This window comes from Vanessa cardui, chromosome 8 (genome assembly GCF_905220365.1).
Source record: "Vanessa cardui chromosome 8, ilVanCard2.1, whole genome shotgun sequence".
NCBI classification, from domain to species: Eukaryota; Metazoa; Arthropoda; class Insecta; order Lepidoptera; family Nymphalidae; genus Vanessa; species Vanessa cardui.
Genome location: NC_061130.1, coordinates 8,834,082 through 8,851,838, shown reverse-complemented (window position 1 = coordinate 8,851,838; position 17,757 = coordinate 8,834,082). Strand labels below are relative to the sequence as shown.

At 30.2% G+C, this 17,757-nt stretch overlaps 1 protein-coding gene across 1 annotated transcript in view; it reads left to right on the top strand.

Moving 5' to 3' along the window:
• Positions 1-17,757, top strand: part of LOC124531991 (CUGBP Elav-like family member 1) — a 366,498-nt gene that overhangs the window by 29,197 nt on the left and 319,544 nt on the right. The window contains exon 2 of the mRNA XM_047106603.1: positions 1,070-1,103. The gene's annotated coding sequence lies outside the window, so the exon portion shown is untranslated. The remainder of the gene's footprint in view (positions 1-1,069; positions 1,104-17,757) is intronic.

Here is a 17,757-nt window from a genome sequence, read left to right as displayed (position 1 = left end):
TATAAAAAAAATTATTACTAAAATTCAATGTGACTTATGATTTTACGAAAATTTAAATAAAGATAAAAAGTATACATTATTTGAATGCATTCAAATAAATAAATTTATAAAATTGTATTACTTTAAGTAATTTTTATTTTCTGTTACTAAAAACCTTGTTTACTTTGCCTTGTAATATTTCCGGCATATTTCTTTTACTGTTACATTGTTTAAGTACTGCATATTATGGAGTCTTATGGTATTAAATAATTTGATTTTCATTGATATCATTCATACTTATCAATGGAGGCCAATAAAACTTGTATTAGTTGTAGTTCGAGAAAATAAGTAGTAACGTACTAATAAACTAACTAACAACAGGCAGGGCGGATGCGCTACAAAAAGATGATTGTTTTAAATCAATTATATCGAAACTTAAATTATGTTTATAAAATTATATAATACGATATATTCATTTCCTCATATGAATATATCGGCCTATTTACAAAAAATCAAACACAAGATAATTTTTCAATATAGAAGTATTATTTATTGATTGTCAAAATTTTTCTGTGACTGTCGCCTGACGCAACAACCGTCTTTACAGTTATATATTGACTTGTATAAACTCTTTCACAAGAAGACAAGACAACACGGAACGGGCGGCAACTTTCTGATATCGACCATTAATATTGTTTTATTTACTATTTCTCGATAGTAAATCGATATTAATATTACCTTTATGGATATTTTTTAGACATGGTATTGCATAGATGGATCCAAGTTATTCTCTCACATATCAAGGTCGACGCTGATGACATAGATACAATAATGTAGACTGCCACGTAAACCACGTTCTTATGAATTAGTTAAGACGGGACGCTACCCTGTAATTAATAGTGTCCATATGAAAAGTACCACAGAACTACACTAACATGTATTTCTTAGGATTAAGTAGGTATATAACACGTTTATCCACATTGTATCCTTAGCTATAGCCATTATATAGAAGGCAATTGTTTAAACAATTCAAATTCTAACCACATTCGCAACAATTGTCCCAATTAAAGATTATTCCTATTCATTTCAGGTTTCTTCAACAGTCGGCAAGCTGGCGCAAATAAGTGAGTACAAAGACTTTTATCGCCACTTTGGAAAGCTGTATAAAGGAACTGTTTTCTTATCTTTCTCCTATCTGAATCCGTTAATTGTTATTTCAAAAACTCTCGAGTCAAAGTAAGGAAAAACGTTGAATCGAATGACTTTTACGTAACAATGGATCTGTTTTGTTAATGTTATCACATAAGTAGGTAGATTTCGTTTTATTGTTTTTATGTCGTTTGATTTTTTATCTAGAAATAAGGATTGGATGGTCAAATGAGACTCCCGCTTTGAACTCTCTTTTGTCTATAAACAGCGGCGCTGATAGAGTTGTTACTTAACACACTCAATGCTCACTTTATTATATGCAATTACATTACATTAACAGTCTATAAATTTTCCACTGCTGGGCTGAGGCCTCCTCTTTCTTTGAGGAGAAGGTTTGGAGCATATTCCTTCACGCTGTACGAATGCGGTTTGGTGGTCTTTAAAATGTTCTTAAATGAATAATTACACTCAAACAGATCATCAATTTAACAAATTAGCTATAACAGTGTACAGTGCATTTAAATTTTTTGTCCTATTCATTTGTCTCAAAAATGATCAGCCAAAGATGATTAAACGGACACGTTACAACACCAGTATGATTTCAAAATATTTAGTTTAAAAAGTATCGCGCCTTATCTAAAGAGAATGCTGAAAAGGACGTATTATTACTACATTATTAATCCATAAATTCCTTAAGTTTAGACGAAAATAAGTTCTAACATCATTTAAACAATTTACAAAACATTATAAGTGTAACAAAAGTACTGTTTTGAAATAACCTGGTTTGGGTAACAGACAATAAGATAAATGATGATGATGAAACTATCTTCTCACTCATTACTGATGTAATGAGTGCAAAGTGTGTAGAAAATAAAATTTATAAGAATACATTTTACTGACTAGAAATTGCACTACTGATTGCGCACACATTTGTGCATTCAATCGCGTCCCGAGCATTTAGTTAGTCCCTCTAGAATTATCATGCCATTAAGAAGCTATCACTTTTATCGCGTCAAACTCTCAAAATCTATCGTTCCAATTTAAATATTATTTTTATTATATACGTGTAGCGCTGCAGTAACCATAAGCGCTAACTAATATACAAATCTGAATGTCATTCAATGCGCATCTTAAGCGGGCGAGTCCGCAGACGATTTTTTTAAAAGAGTGTCTCATAGTTCGTATGTTAGTAAAATGATCTTTGTAGGTAACAATTTTAGGCAATGATCGTAATTTTTGGATCTTGATATATAAAAGAATTAAATTTTAAGATAAAAAGTACATCATTTTTTGGTATAGTTATTATATTGAAACATTAGAAATAAATTACTTGAGTCGAAATTTCAGTTTATATGTAAAGTTTAATTCTATATACCGTCGCGTTTGTCAAGTTTCACAAAACTTCGCTAGAGCTTGACAATCAATACCTAAAAGTAAACTTTACAAGAGGAAATCGAAGAAGTTGAATAGATTGCTTGAGTTGAAATTGAGGTCTTTGGTAAGATATTAATGTTGTATTTTATTAGTTATATAGCTGATAGTTATATCTGTGTGTGTGTGTGTGTGTGTGTGTGTGTGTGTGTGTTTGTGTGTGTGTGTTTGTGTGTAAGCATAATAAATATGTGTACGTCTGGATGTATCTTTGTGCGATAAAACATTTACCACAATTTATTTACATTAATGTATGTGTAAAACTTATTAAATGACGAAGAGCTTTGTGCAAATCCCTCTGGGTAGGTAATACATTTAATACTGCCAAAAAGAAATACTCAGTACTGTTGTGCTTAGGTTTGGGCTGAGCAAGCAAATGTAAATTTAGGTAGAAGGGACAAAACATCTTACGTCGCAAGGTAGGTGACATTTCTGTGATGTAATGATAGTTGAATATTTCATACAGCGCCATTGTCTATGGCTAGTGGTGATCACTTGACCACGAACCTTTCTCTTAAAAAGTTACGTTATTAATCCATACTTTTGCCGTGACGTTTTAGTAAGCTTTGTTTATTCATTTATTCCATAGAAATTATAACACATCTATCATAAGGCCTAAATAAAATAATTTAAGCATATATGGTTAGTCAATAATATTCACTGGTGTGTCGAAAAAAAAAGTAGATACCAGGTTTAGTCTCCAGATTGAGATTATAAAAAACGTATATCAACTTTTCTATCAAGATATTTTCTATAGCAAAGAAAGACTCACTTCGTTCATTTTTAATCATGGGTATCCCGTTAATCAATTATATAATAAAATATCTTGACGTAACTGAAACCAATCAAGGAGAGAATATTAATTGATCACTAATTAGAAAATTATTTAAATTATCTTTGAGATGTATTTAAACATTTATAGTTTATTTATTTGAGTGGAGACCGCGTCTCTGCAAACGTAGTGTAGGACGTCCTCAGGCATGGTGGAGAGACGACATACGCAAGACGGCAGGCAGGAGCCGAAGAAAGACCACAGTAGTGTGCGCTTGGAGAGGCTTATATCCAGCAGTTGACAAAATGGGGCTGATGATGTGATGTGATATGTATTTAAGCTCTCAAGTTTAGTATATTTCATGGATATCAATGTAAACAGATTTGATTGGAATTTACAGAAAATTGACAACATATTTCTATTGATTAAAGAAACTCGTTCTCTCAATTCTGTATCCTCAATACGCATTTTGTTAGTTTTAAATAAAAGTACATTTCATCAAAATGAAAAATGACATAAAAAAAAACAGTTATATAGACTTTAAAGTGTAAATGTAAGACAGTGATTTATTAATTAAAAGTAAAGTATATTTAAAATTTGTATTATATTGTGAACTTGTAACTTAAAAGTTTATATGAGAAATCCTTTTGACGCCACAACTGCAGTCGTATCCTAGTATTAAAAGCATTTTCTTAAGAAATGCAAGTAGTTACGAATAGGCATTGAATTACGTTCAATGATCGTATAAAGTCGATAAACTCTTGCCGGTGGGGAAAAGTTTAAGTCGTATTTCTTTTAAACTCCAACGAATGTAAGAAGTTTTTCCTCTTATAATATTAGCGAGGGCTTAACGAAAATACTATTTGTATAGAGCTTAAAAATGAACAAAGAGTAGTATAAAAGTGGTATCGCTAATACATACAGGTGTCTGGATTCCAATTTTAATTCTAATTCTAATTCCAATTTTAAATACTAAATTCAAGTATCTTTTCTTTCTTTGTCCGTACTATATTTTTAACCAGTATAACAGTAATTTATTGTATAAATGTCAATTATATAATTTTAATTTATAAATGTCATTGTTAAGTAATAAATATGTGTTCTAAAAACCAATATTACTATTACCTGAGTCTAACTAAATCTCATTCTAATTAGTGCCATCTAAATGTTTATAATTTTGGTTGACAGAGAGTCAACAAAAACATTCTAACATATTAATATAATTTTCATTTGTTTATTTATAGTATTGATTATATAAAAACAAAAATATAATATTCTAGAATTTTTTTTCTATAAATTGTCAGTGTTTATTAAAGGCAAGAAAATGTAATAGTAAAATGTTATTAAAAGACAAAACTTCAATATTAAGTTAGCTGCGAAACAAATGCACCTTTCAAACAATTCTCTGTTCCGATGGTCTTAAGAAGACCTTTAGATCAGGATGTCGAAACTCTTTTGTTTTTTTGACCGTATGAAAGAAATTTCATCGAAATCTTCCCATAAATATAAAAATTTGATTCATTTTTTAAGCCGCTTACGGGCTTATATCCACATGTGCTTATGATTTATGATAAATATATCATCAAATGCTTTATTTATATAATGGTTATAAATGTTGTTCTTTTAGAAAATACGTTTCTTTATTTTAATACTTATTTGAAGGTACGGCTCTGCACAAATTTTTTTAAGAAGATACCACTCACTTATCACATATTCTACCGTCAAAGATTAATACTTAGTATTGTTGAAAGTTAAGTGAGTCAATGTAACTATAGGCAGAGAGGATATAATATTCTAGTTCCTAGTTGGAGTCCTGGAGATCACTTACCAATCGCCAATCGGCTTACCAATTTTTAATACTTCAAAAAATATTAGTTATAAATGTATATCATGCCAAGTGTAACGTAAATAAAAGAGGACATGACGTACAAATAAACAAAAATTTTGCAGGATATTACTGTATAGTAAAACTCTTTTTTTCTTGTACTTTAATCAGTTACTTAAAAATGTTTAGTGTTGTCCGCTAGCGATTTTGATACGAAAGTTTAAGTTGCACACTTTGTTGTACACTTTGAATATATTAAATAAAACATACAAAGATATTAAAATGCAAAGCAAAATTTGGCAAAAATAACGGGATGAACTATCTTTTATTTTTAGGAAAGTAAAACTTACATTAAACTTGAAAAGTACCTTAAAGTTTTTTAAAGAAGAAACGTGATTGTCAATTCAAATCATAATTTTGTTGGAAATTATATCAAACTAATTAATCATCATTATTTACTTGCTTTCAATGGTGTTTTCAGTTTTCGGTTTTTTTTTGTGAATAACTTCTTTATCTATACGAACATGTTTTTAATTTATTTTTCAGTCATACTAGTAGTAGCACCGCTACTAATAGTAGCGGTGCATACCCACTTTCCCTATCTTGAATAAAATATGTAGAATCGCTAAGTGTTATTGATATAAAAGTTACAAATCATGCAAAATAACATAATATATAACATATGATGTATTCATTAATTTGAAGCATAAAATAACGTTTTTATATAATTAATTCCGCTGACAACTTTAAACTTAGACGTCTCCATATACGAGCTAAGATTATTTCGCCTTAATCTTTTGGAGCACTTCCAAATAAATCGGTACATGGTTCACGTTCCTTCAAATCCTTTCCACTTATACGATGTATCTTGACAGTTGCGTAGCGCCCGAAGCGGGGATGTTATATTGTGACGAAGTTTTTTATTGAATTCTGTAACAACTTCACCGATCTTGTTTCGATATTTATAATATTTTTTTACTTTTACTTACGTTTTATTAAAACGGCTGATAAATCAAAATAATTAAGATTTATTTATTACAAGGCTTGTGAATAAAATAAAATATTGTAGTCATAAAAAGCGACGTAAGGAAATTAGAGACCGGATTTCCTTGAAAAACCAATCTGCTTTAAAAAATGATGAATCATTTTTAAAATTTTAATGATCGTTGGATTATAATTTTATATTCGTAAGCTTATGCTTCCTTTTAAAGTAATAGCATACTTGCTAAGATATTTTAGAAAGTTCGTAAAACGTCGCTAGATCATGTAACAATATAGGTACTATTTGATATATCAATAAGTCTGATTTTGTATTCCAATTTAAATGACAGGGTCACCAATGAAATACATGTTTAATATTAACTTTATTTTGTTATAAAATATTGAAAGTAGAAATATTTTTCGCTGAAATTTATTTTATCTATGATAAGTAAATACTGCGATATCTTCATAAATAACAAAAAATAAGTCAATTCCGTTTCCTATTATAAGGTTTAATTACACTTAATAATAAAAATAATGGAGGCTATTTAGGAGACAAGCTTGAATCTCAAGTATTTTATACAACATAAGAAAACATTTATCACTTTAGTAAAAGTATTCGTACTTTTCCATAAGAATGGCATCTTTTCAGAAGCAAAAATACCGTAGTACTTTATTGAAACTACAAACGATGCTTGACAACAAAGCCGTGACCAGCTTCTTAACGGGTTATCCTATTACAGCAATTCCTTACTTACTCACGTACTTAGACACATATTATGTTTACAATATAAATGTAGGTCACTATAAGATATTTAGGTTACTTTTGAATTGTCCAGTTTTATAATATGAGAGAATTTTGGCCCATGCCCGTAAGTTTTTTGGGTTTATGTGAGTACGTTAGAAATTCTTAGGAGCCAGTGCTTTGTAGTTACCTTGGAACCACAACCAAAAAATCGTAAACGTAAAAGCGAAAGGTCCGTTCCGATACCTTTATTTATCTATTCTTGTTCCATTACGTTGCAAGAATGTACGTATGTTTGTTCAAAATGTTCAAATTTACATATAAAAGAATCGTAATTGATCAAAATGTGTACATGGAAGATATTTGAGAAATAATATTACCGGGGGTATTTATTAATAGATCACATAACTATGATATTTAAAATTTTTGTCTGTTTGTTGTTTATCGGATCCTTTATTATCAATTTCGAGGTAAGCTCGGAATTGGATTAACCGATTTGGATGCGCTCTTCACTAATGCACTATAGTAAGTACCTTGGGGTTACACATAGCGTTTGTTTTATTTAATATAAATAGGGATGCGATGGAACCAGGGTTGATGAGGGTTAAACCGTTTTAAAGAGTTTCAGTGAATTAAAGATAAATAAACTACTATAAATATAAATAGGTACGATGCAGATGATTAGATGTTTATACCCGAGTCCCTTCTTATTGCAAAAAAGTTTTTGCTGACTTTTAATCGAGTCTTGATTTCTGGGCACACTAGGTATGCGCTTTATGTGATTCTGTCGCGGGTTCGAAACTGCAAAAAAATCTTTTGACATTACGCAGTTAGAAAAATACAAAATAACTTATTAATACTACAAGATTAAACTGTAAATTGAAAATATTCGTTTTGATTTTTATCAATGGAAATAAGCTATCCATTAAAAATAACATTATCTGCCCATTCGTTTATGAACTACAATGTCCAGAATAGACGCAAAGGTACACAGATATTTCAAGTACATAATACCAATACTTAAGAGTCTTAAAATAATGCGAATTGGAGTCGTGGACACAAGCTAGTAATTGACAATAATATGTATGCTTATGTGACAGCAACAATTAATTAATAAAATGTTTACAGTTGAATAACAAAAAGTAATAGCTTTTTAACGTTCTATTTCAAGATGACTTTTTCGCCAGTTGAGGGGTTTAGAGCTTCATATCATATATGTAAAACTTTTCTAACTCATACATATTTCATTTGTTATTTAAAATTTTCAATGAGCGAGGGATGCATATTATCAATACAAATTTTGTACTATGTGCCCATATTTCAAACCGTAATTATCAATTAAGATATTATTTTAAATTACCATAGTAATGATAATCCCCTACACAAGTACACGTCACTGTCATCATAGCGTTCGCCAGAAACAGACTACATTAACATAATAAGCTATATATCAAGAATAAATAAAATACTATGTATTAACATACAAATAGTAGTGTGGTATTTCATTTCCGTGGTAAATATAATATGTTTTGTTGTTGCTATGATTATTATTATGACATTAAGCCCGTAACGAAATGAAAGTAACTTCCTTCCTTTATTAATGTAATTAGTATGTAACTTACACACTAATACATACATGAAATCAAAATATAACGTGTTTATATCTCGTACATGCAATTTAGTTCTTGCAGATTAGATGTTGAATCGGAGAAGTCCATTATACAGAGAGCTATCTTCACAGGTTAATTACTAACGAAACAATTCTACTAATTGGGACGCACAGACGTAGCTGAATTTGAGGCCTAAATGCTTCCTCTATATGTATATATATATATATATATATATATATGTACTATACAACTAAATGTAATTGTTCAGAAGGCATATACGAGTATATTCATTGGTACGATAGATAATGTCAAAACAAATATGCTTCCAAAATCTTAATATTTCAAACGAAACGGTTTAAGTATATCTGAATAAAGTCCTTACTAATAAAACAAATAAACCATGGAGTGTTTTCACTGAAAAAATTAACAATATCTTTTTTGAAATTGGGCAGAACGTATTTTTAATTTTTATATGATATTTCACTTTTCGTTGACGATTTAGTGTAGTAAAACAAATAATACTGCACTGTCACTGCGCGGGACTGCAATATCTATTTTCACTTTTGCGAAACCTCATTAACAGATATTTTTGCAATAAACACAAGGTTAAATCTCTGACGTCATCGTCTACATTTTAATTTAATTAATTTATCTTCGAATAGTAGGTATGTCATATGATTCAAACGTAAACCAATATCACGTTCATTGGAGTCAGTGTCGCTTTGCTCATTTCACTTGCTCCAGGCTTACGCTTTGGCGTTCGAACTTCATTTACAAGGGTAGGTAAACGCTTGAAGGATTGATAGTGCTTGCGGTAAACAATCTTATTGCACGGGTTTAGCAAAATGCGTGTTTAAGTTAAGCATTGATGACATTTTGATGACAATATTCAAATAAGTCTTATCTCGAAGAGTAAGCTCAAGATTTAAAAAAAATACTACAGTGTTTTTTTGATGTTAATTGCAATTTGTGCTTGTAAAATATAAAGCAGTCAAAACGCAGCGACTCAAAAATATACAATAATATGTTATGCATTCAAAACACATTTTTGACAAATTCATTGTTTATGGTGGGCCTTAGGTAAAATACCGTCTGGGAAGGTGCCATCCACATATCAGATACCAAAAAATAATACTTAGTATTGTTATGTTCCGATTTGAAGGTTAACTGAGAATGTGTAACTAAAAGCACAAGGAACATACCATCTTAGCTACCATGGCTGGTTGTCCATAGGATTTTTTGTATTTGTTATCTCACAGCGCTAATTTAGGTAGGCATCGGTAGGAACCACTTACCATCAGATATTTCTCAGAAAAAAATAAATAAAAATAGAGAAACCTAGTTACATGTTTTAATTGAACGAAATCATGCAAAATTCGAAAGAGCGTATAAGCTAAAGCCTACTTAAATAAAGAATATGTTGATTTAAAATGTTTTCTGCAGTTATTTCCTGGTATTGTTCCAAAACTCAGATTAAGTGTGTTTCATATCATAACTCGAGATGGCCCAGTGGTTAGAACGCGTGCATCTTAACCGATGATTGCGGGTTCAAACCCAGGCAAGCACCGCTGATTCATGTGCTTAATTTGTCTTTATAATTCATCTCGTGCTCTGTGGTGAAGGAAAACATCGTGAGGAAACCTGCAACAACAACAGCCTGTAAATTCCCACTGCTGGGCTAAAGGCCTCCTCTTCCTTTGAGGAGAAGGTTTGGAATATATTCCACCACGCTGTTCCAATGCGGGTTGGTGAAATATACATGTGGCAGCACTTCTATGAAATTTGTCACATGCAGGTTTCCTCACGATGTTTTCCTGGAGGAAACCTGCATTTGTATATCATCAAAGCCACAGAATACAGTTGTTATATGATGACATAGTTTATTGTATAGTTCAAGGCAGTTCGTTTAAGTAAGTTGTGCAATACGTACCTCATTTTGAAATACAAGTACGATTGATTGTTAACCGGATATTGCGATCCCACAACAAGATCTTATTGCAGGAATTCAAATACAAGGATTTAATGACTGTTTTATCTTCGCGTGATTTTACTTTGTAACCTCCGGTGCAAAAAGTATCGTGTTATAAGTTTTTGTTTTTGTACTATAACTTTTTTGTATGTAAATCTAGCCCCGAGCAAAAATAATTATGTGAAATAAGAGATTTGACCGAATTCCTGAAAAATAAAAAAAATAGGTATTGTTATCATAACAATTATTTTGGCCTATTTTATAGCTGATTTTATTTAATAATATTTTTACACTGTTATTACACGTTGCACTGCTGTTGCTGTGATTGTATAGATGTAATTTTCTATTTATACAATATTCTATCCATGGACATTGTTAAGCCATCATCAGCGTCAGTGAGCAAATTGGATGCTTTATAAAATTTTTTTTTTTTTTTTAAATCGCATTATTTGCGGTTTTTATTGTATATATAATCAAAGATATCATTGCTTATTGTTTTTTGTACAACATCGAGTAAGTAAGTAAGTAAGGTAGTAAATAAATGTAAAAGTACTTCTGCTGGACCACCGTTTCCTTTCCTCTTAAGGAGTTTAAGAACAGATAGGCTAAATAGTTTTACGTTCAAATCAAATCTTGTAAAATTATTATTTGGAAATCATAAAGAAAATTTTTGTTTTGATTTTTTCCTCCGCTACTATAAAAAAGTTAATAGACTACCAAGATATTACTATGTTTAATAAGATCGAAAATGAGAAAACAACCTCAAAATGATTAAGTTGCCAAACAGATTTCTTAATTTCTTTTTTATATAATTAAAACTGTTTAACGATAAATACATACAACACATAAGAATATTGTTTTTTTACTTAATAAAAAAACATCGAGTCAAAGTTAAAATAAAGGAATATTTTATCTTGAAATAAACATAGCAAATACTTTGTACCGCTTACTGATAAAACAACCGATCACGTGCATTATTATTTCCTCGTGACTTCATAATTAATTGTACTGCAAAGGTCGTCTGCTCATTAGTTACCTTGTCGAAGCCCTGAGAATGCGAAAGGGGTGAAGCCTTACAGATGCGTTGCCATCGCTACTGTAATTGGGGCTGAGCCGTTGAAGATAAATTCCACCCGGCTTGATTAACGGAATAAAATATATCTTATGATAAATAATATTTCGTAATACACGATACAGAACAAAATTAAATTCGTTTAATTATATCCACGAGAGACGCACAACAACAATTTTAAGATTACAATTTTAATGAAATCAATCATTATATATTTCAATATTAATTAATGGTACATTTTGTATATAATGACATGGATGCGTATAAAAATAAAAATACTAAAATATATAAATATAATTTTAAAAGTAACCAAGTAGACATTAAATATTTAAATTATTGTCTCGGAGGTATATCGCCATTTATATAAGTTTCTATTTAACTTGGCTTTTATGTCGAACCAAATCATGCAATCGTTTTTTAAAGTCTCCCATTGTGCTAAAATTTCACGTTTTTGGTACTCGTGACTCTACAATGTGGTATAATCAAGTTCTTTCAATTTTTTCCTTTATTTAACTTTATATTATATTTGTGTTTATAATTCATCTCGTGTTGCAAGCGGTGAAGGAAAACATCGTGAGGAAACTTGCATGTACCTAATTTTATGAAAATTGTTGTGTATTTTCCACCAACCTGCATAGAAACAACGTAGTGGAATATGTTCCAATCCTTCTTCTCAAAGGGAGAGTAGGCCTTATCCCAGCAGTTAGAAATTTACAGTCTGTTGTTGTTGTTGTTGTGTGTGTGTGTCATTAAAAATATTTTTATATTTTAACTTTTTTTGAATTATGTAAAATGTCACAAAAGAGTCAATTCGCTGAAATCCGTGCCGTAATGCGTCGATTTGGAATTTTCTAAAATTTTAATCAATAAAATAAATAACATTTATTTTAAGGGTGCAGTGAAACAATTATTAAAATTAGGTTTTATTATCTAAATCGCTTGTTGTATTTGATTGGAAGTCATTTCACATAGTTTCAGATGTTGACTTAAATTTTCGCGATTATTACACATTGAAATAAAACTAGTTACAACGGATTTGAATCGCGTATTAATTATTTTTGACATTCCGACGTTCCGAGCACTTTACAGCGTTCGTGGTCACGGGTAGACTAAGGTGGCATTTGTCTTTTTGAAGAACAAAAGAAATATTATTTACAACTACCGCCAACGATTTCTCAATTGGTATCTTGAGTAACATTCCGGTTGCACGCAGAAGGCACTGACTGTATCTTTAGGTCTTGCAGTCTGTTTGTTGGATTTGGGATTTTAAATTTTTAAAAAGTGGATCCCAGGTGTTAGAATGTCTCCAACCATCTTCTCTATTGAAGTTCGGATGTTTTTGAATTTCAATAGCCTCGCGTATCAATATTCACATTCGCCAGGCCGTAAACTATATATATATATATATATATATATATATATATGTATATATATATATATAAAACCTAAAACCGGCCCGAACAGTGTACTAATTAGTTCAATATACAACAATGTAATAGACAGTGGCGCCTAAATTTCAAAATTAAATTTACAAAAATAAAAAAAATATATTCCATTGTATTTTCTATATATATATATATATATATATATATATATATATATATATATATATATATATATATATATATATATATATATATAGAATATTAAATACCATAACAAATGTAAATTGTCTTTGTAAGTTTCTTTATATTAAACAATTGTATAACCAAATAGTGTTTCTTTTTATCCATCACACGTAAAAAGGTAACACTCTTATAATATTAATCACGACCAGTTGATTGATCAGATTAATTATCTTACTTAGCATATTGCGAAAGGATGACCAGTTCACAACTTCATATTTCCTACAATAACATAAGAGACTCAGTCTTTTCTACCTTTAAAGAAGGATTGGATACTGGCTCATATAAAATGATATGACAGAATATTTTCCGATACAACGTTGATTACTCTTGATCGAGTACGAGATGGTGTAAAAGTTTTGTATTTAAAAAATCCGATTACTTCAATTGATAAAACTAATAAATTAATATAAAGATGTGTTTAATCCACTGAACTAGCGCGGCACTATTATCTTAATGCAATGTAATTTAATCTATGTACTATTGGGTATATTATCAGCAGTAAACTATTAATGTTTAATTAATATAGAACGCGTTTGTCTCAAATGTTTTGACACCAATATTCTGTAAGCAGAAACTCGATAATCGCCATAGAACATGAGCGTCAAATGTCAGAATCTTGTATTTGTGTGTGTGAAAAATATAGTATAAACGTAGCAAAATTGCGTATTACCTCAAGTTTATTGTCAACATATCACGAATGAGATACTAAATGAGTTCGTCTCTTCAGAATCGTACTGTAGAACGTCTAAACAAACGTGACAACTGTATTATTTAGCAGTCTGCGGCATCTTAGCTCCGAATCTGATTGTGATTTTTTTTTTAATTAGTGATTTCATTTAAAATGTTATAGAAATGTTTAAGCAGATTGTTAAGCTGTTTGAAGATAAAGAGGTCTTTTCAAAATGTTGAAGGTATATGAACATCTTCTAATGGCCTAATGGGTATATAATTTAGCGTTTTTTAATTTCTTTGTAAGATATAGCAGACATATCATGTTGCATATCAAAAAACATGTTTATACATATGTTTTATATTTAAGAATTATATAAAATATAATAAATAATTCCAAAAAGCTACTTAAATACATAATATAACAAGTTATAAAACAACTATAATATAATTGTAATTATTTATTAAAAATAATAATCAAACCAGCTGTTCATATCGTGATTTCATGTTTCTGTATCAACGATTCTAATCTGGTAAAGTGGTTTTCCTAACTCAATTACTAGCGGAACTGTCAATTAGACGAACCCTCGTAACGTTTCATAACAAAAGTTAGACATTCCCGCTAATAACGGATCAAAATTTTAATACATTACTTGGATGCAGCAATTCTTACGGAATAAACTTCAACCTACTTAGAACCCTATTTGCAAATTTCTCAAGGTATTTGAAAAAAAGATATTTTTAGAGTTGTTACATAATGATTATACTGATTTAAACTATTAAAATTATAACATAAATTGTAAACAGAAGTTAATAAATGTACGAGGTATTAATAAATTAATAACTATTTAGTGATAATTAATTTTCCGCGCAAAGTTTTTACGCGTTACAATTTTATTGTAATTTAATTAATTGCGTCATCGCGCTGATGGAATTTCATTAAATTTATAAATAATTTTATTAACATTACTTAGTTAAGTAGAAGTATGTCCATATTGTGTTTAATTCCACTTTAGTTGTTGGAAAGTAAAAAAAGTATGTACAGATGCCTGTAAACCGTAGCTTGACAATATATATAATATTTAGTTTTTCAGTTTTCTAGATTGCTTATATGTGTTAACTACAGTAGTGCATATGACCGCTTTGTATTGATTTGTTGAGATCACTTCTTAAATATAATATACATATTATAAGATTTTGACTTTCACATAACTTTTTAACGAAATAAAAAAACGTTTCACTTACTAATTTCTTTAAGATTTGGTAAAGTCGATTAAAGTATTTTCTTCGATCAAGTGACGCATTAATAACTCTAGAGATCCACAATTATCGAGTGAATGCATCCCGAACAAGCCATCAATTTCAATAAAACGATGATTGAGGAGAAAAAACCTCCATCAATCAATGGCCCGTGTCATTTTGACAGCGTTTTGGGGTGACCACGCGGTTCACATTCTAAATATTTGCTCGGTATCATTATTAAAAATACCTTAAGGTTGAAAATTCTTGGGAATCATTTTTGTTGTGAGAATTTTTTAAAGTTGTGTTTTTGTTTTCAATTAATTGAAAGAGGAAATTGCTTGTTTTAAATTTATGCTCATATTGTACGTATAATCAGACAGCTTTGAAATATATTTTCGCAAAATATTTATAATTTATTTTTCTTTCAGTCTTTTTAGGAAGAAAAAAATGATTTTTTTTTTTTTTCAAAAGTATAGACAGAGAAAGTATTTAATTCGATTATTATAAAAAAATAATATTCAGACATGAAAAGTAAATTTAAATATATTGGAAATACTTATGGTGTTGTGATAAATACATTAAATTAAGGCTTTAAATGTAAAAAAAAAAACAAAGGATTGAAAGAATTCAGTAAGTATGAAAATGTTTTTGACACCAATTTCTTACACTATTTATTTTTCACTCAAAGAATAAATTGAATGATCCTAGGAATCCTAGCATCAGGTACAATATGCGGATCTTAAATACAGTTTCGGTTCTACAATACGAGTAAATAATAGTGAGGAAAATCCACTCGTCTATTCAATCCATGTCAGACTTTGTAATCAGGAAATACATAGTCGTATGAAAATCTATTTTTCCTGTTGAAAGAAGAAAATAATAACATTCTGATAGATATTTTACCTTACTCACTCTAAAAAATTAATATTCCTTTATAATATATTAAAGTATATATTATAAAGGAATGATAAATACATTTATTAACACAAAGCATCAACACTATCAGAAATATCGAGTGGCCCAGAGCAAAGCCTGCCTCTGCAGTTACTAAGTCGGTACCATTTAGAATATCGCACGTTTAAATAGTTGCTCAGACGATTACTATCCTCATACCAAATTAAAATAGTTTAAATAGTAACTACTGAGTTATTTCCTTCATTGATGATTTCGTTTCACGTAATATAGTTTGTAAAATATTAATTCTATAAAAAGCCGAATTGAATATAGTTCATTTTCATTTTGATGTTCAACCACGTCACTTGTCAGATTTTTATCGTTTGACCTGGCCAATACTATTTTTTAGATATCACATGTACTTTCAACTTTATTACAAATAAGGTATTCTCTAGATTTACAAAGCGTCCAGCAAAGGAAATATTTATGAGTGGTACTTTTATTTGTTACATGGATCTCTAGGCTCTTTCTAATTGAAGCACTGAAGCGTAGACATGGATATATTTCCCAAATTATGATAAACGTTAATTAATGTAAATTAATTATTACCGATTTTAATAAATCTTTAACTTACTTGTTGTGCTGAGATGGCCCAGTGGTTAGAACGCGTGCATTTTAACCGATGATTGCGAGTTCAAATCCAGGCAAGTACCACTGTATATATGTGCTTAATTTGTGTTTATAATTCATCTCGTGCTCGGCGGTGAAGAAAAAAATCGCGAGGAAAGCTGCATGTGTCTAATTTCATCGAAATTTTGCCACACGTGCATTCCACCAACCCGCATTGGAACAGCGTGGTGGAATATGTTTCAAACCCACACCTTAATGGAAGAGGAGGCCTTATCCCAGCAGTGGGAAATTTACAGGCTGTTACTTTACTTTACTTACTTTACTGTGTCTTCTTGCTATGGTTATATTACGAAACGATCATTAGCTTAAAACAAATAAAGTATATTTTATATAAAATTCATATTTTTACGAACAGATTCGCGGCATAAGCTCAAAATCTTCCTTTACGTAATATGTAAAAGCTTTATTCCAGCTGTTGGATATTTACGAGTTTTTACTTCTAAAGAAATAAAACGCATAAAAATAATCTATAAAAGCCTTCGCAGTTGACATTTCGAGTGAATATATACTCGTACATGAACGCTTTGTCCGACTATTACAAGCATCGAATAGCTAGCATGCCATTCGAATAGCAGGCGAGTTTGCGAGCAATCAATACGATATAACCGAACGATATTTCTATGTATTGTCCAGCTCCTATTGCAGAAATGTCAAAAACGACGATCTTGGATGCATTACTTTAATCCCATATCATAACGATCACCTATTTAATAAGTTTGAAGCTCTTATTAGAGTCAGTTTCAGTACTGTATTATGTTTTATAAGCTATTACCGAGTACGATAAAATAAATAAGCGCGAGATGTAAATCTTAGGCAGGAAATATGAAACGAAAACTGTTGCTTAGTGAACGTTGGTCGCAACTCTACTTCCCGAGGAAAGCTCGCCTCGCTTAAACGATCTATGTTAAGTGACTTATTGTGTTTTCAGGGATTACAGACTTTTATTTAAATAGCTTTTATGCATTGATTCTGACAAAACCTTGTGTCATTTGCACTCTACCGACGGACATATTGGTCTCCGAAGACTTGAGACATTGACATTATCGACGTAATCTAATTAAAAAAATAAAACATACATAAATTGTATTTTCATATGAAAAA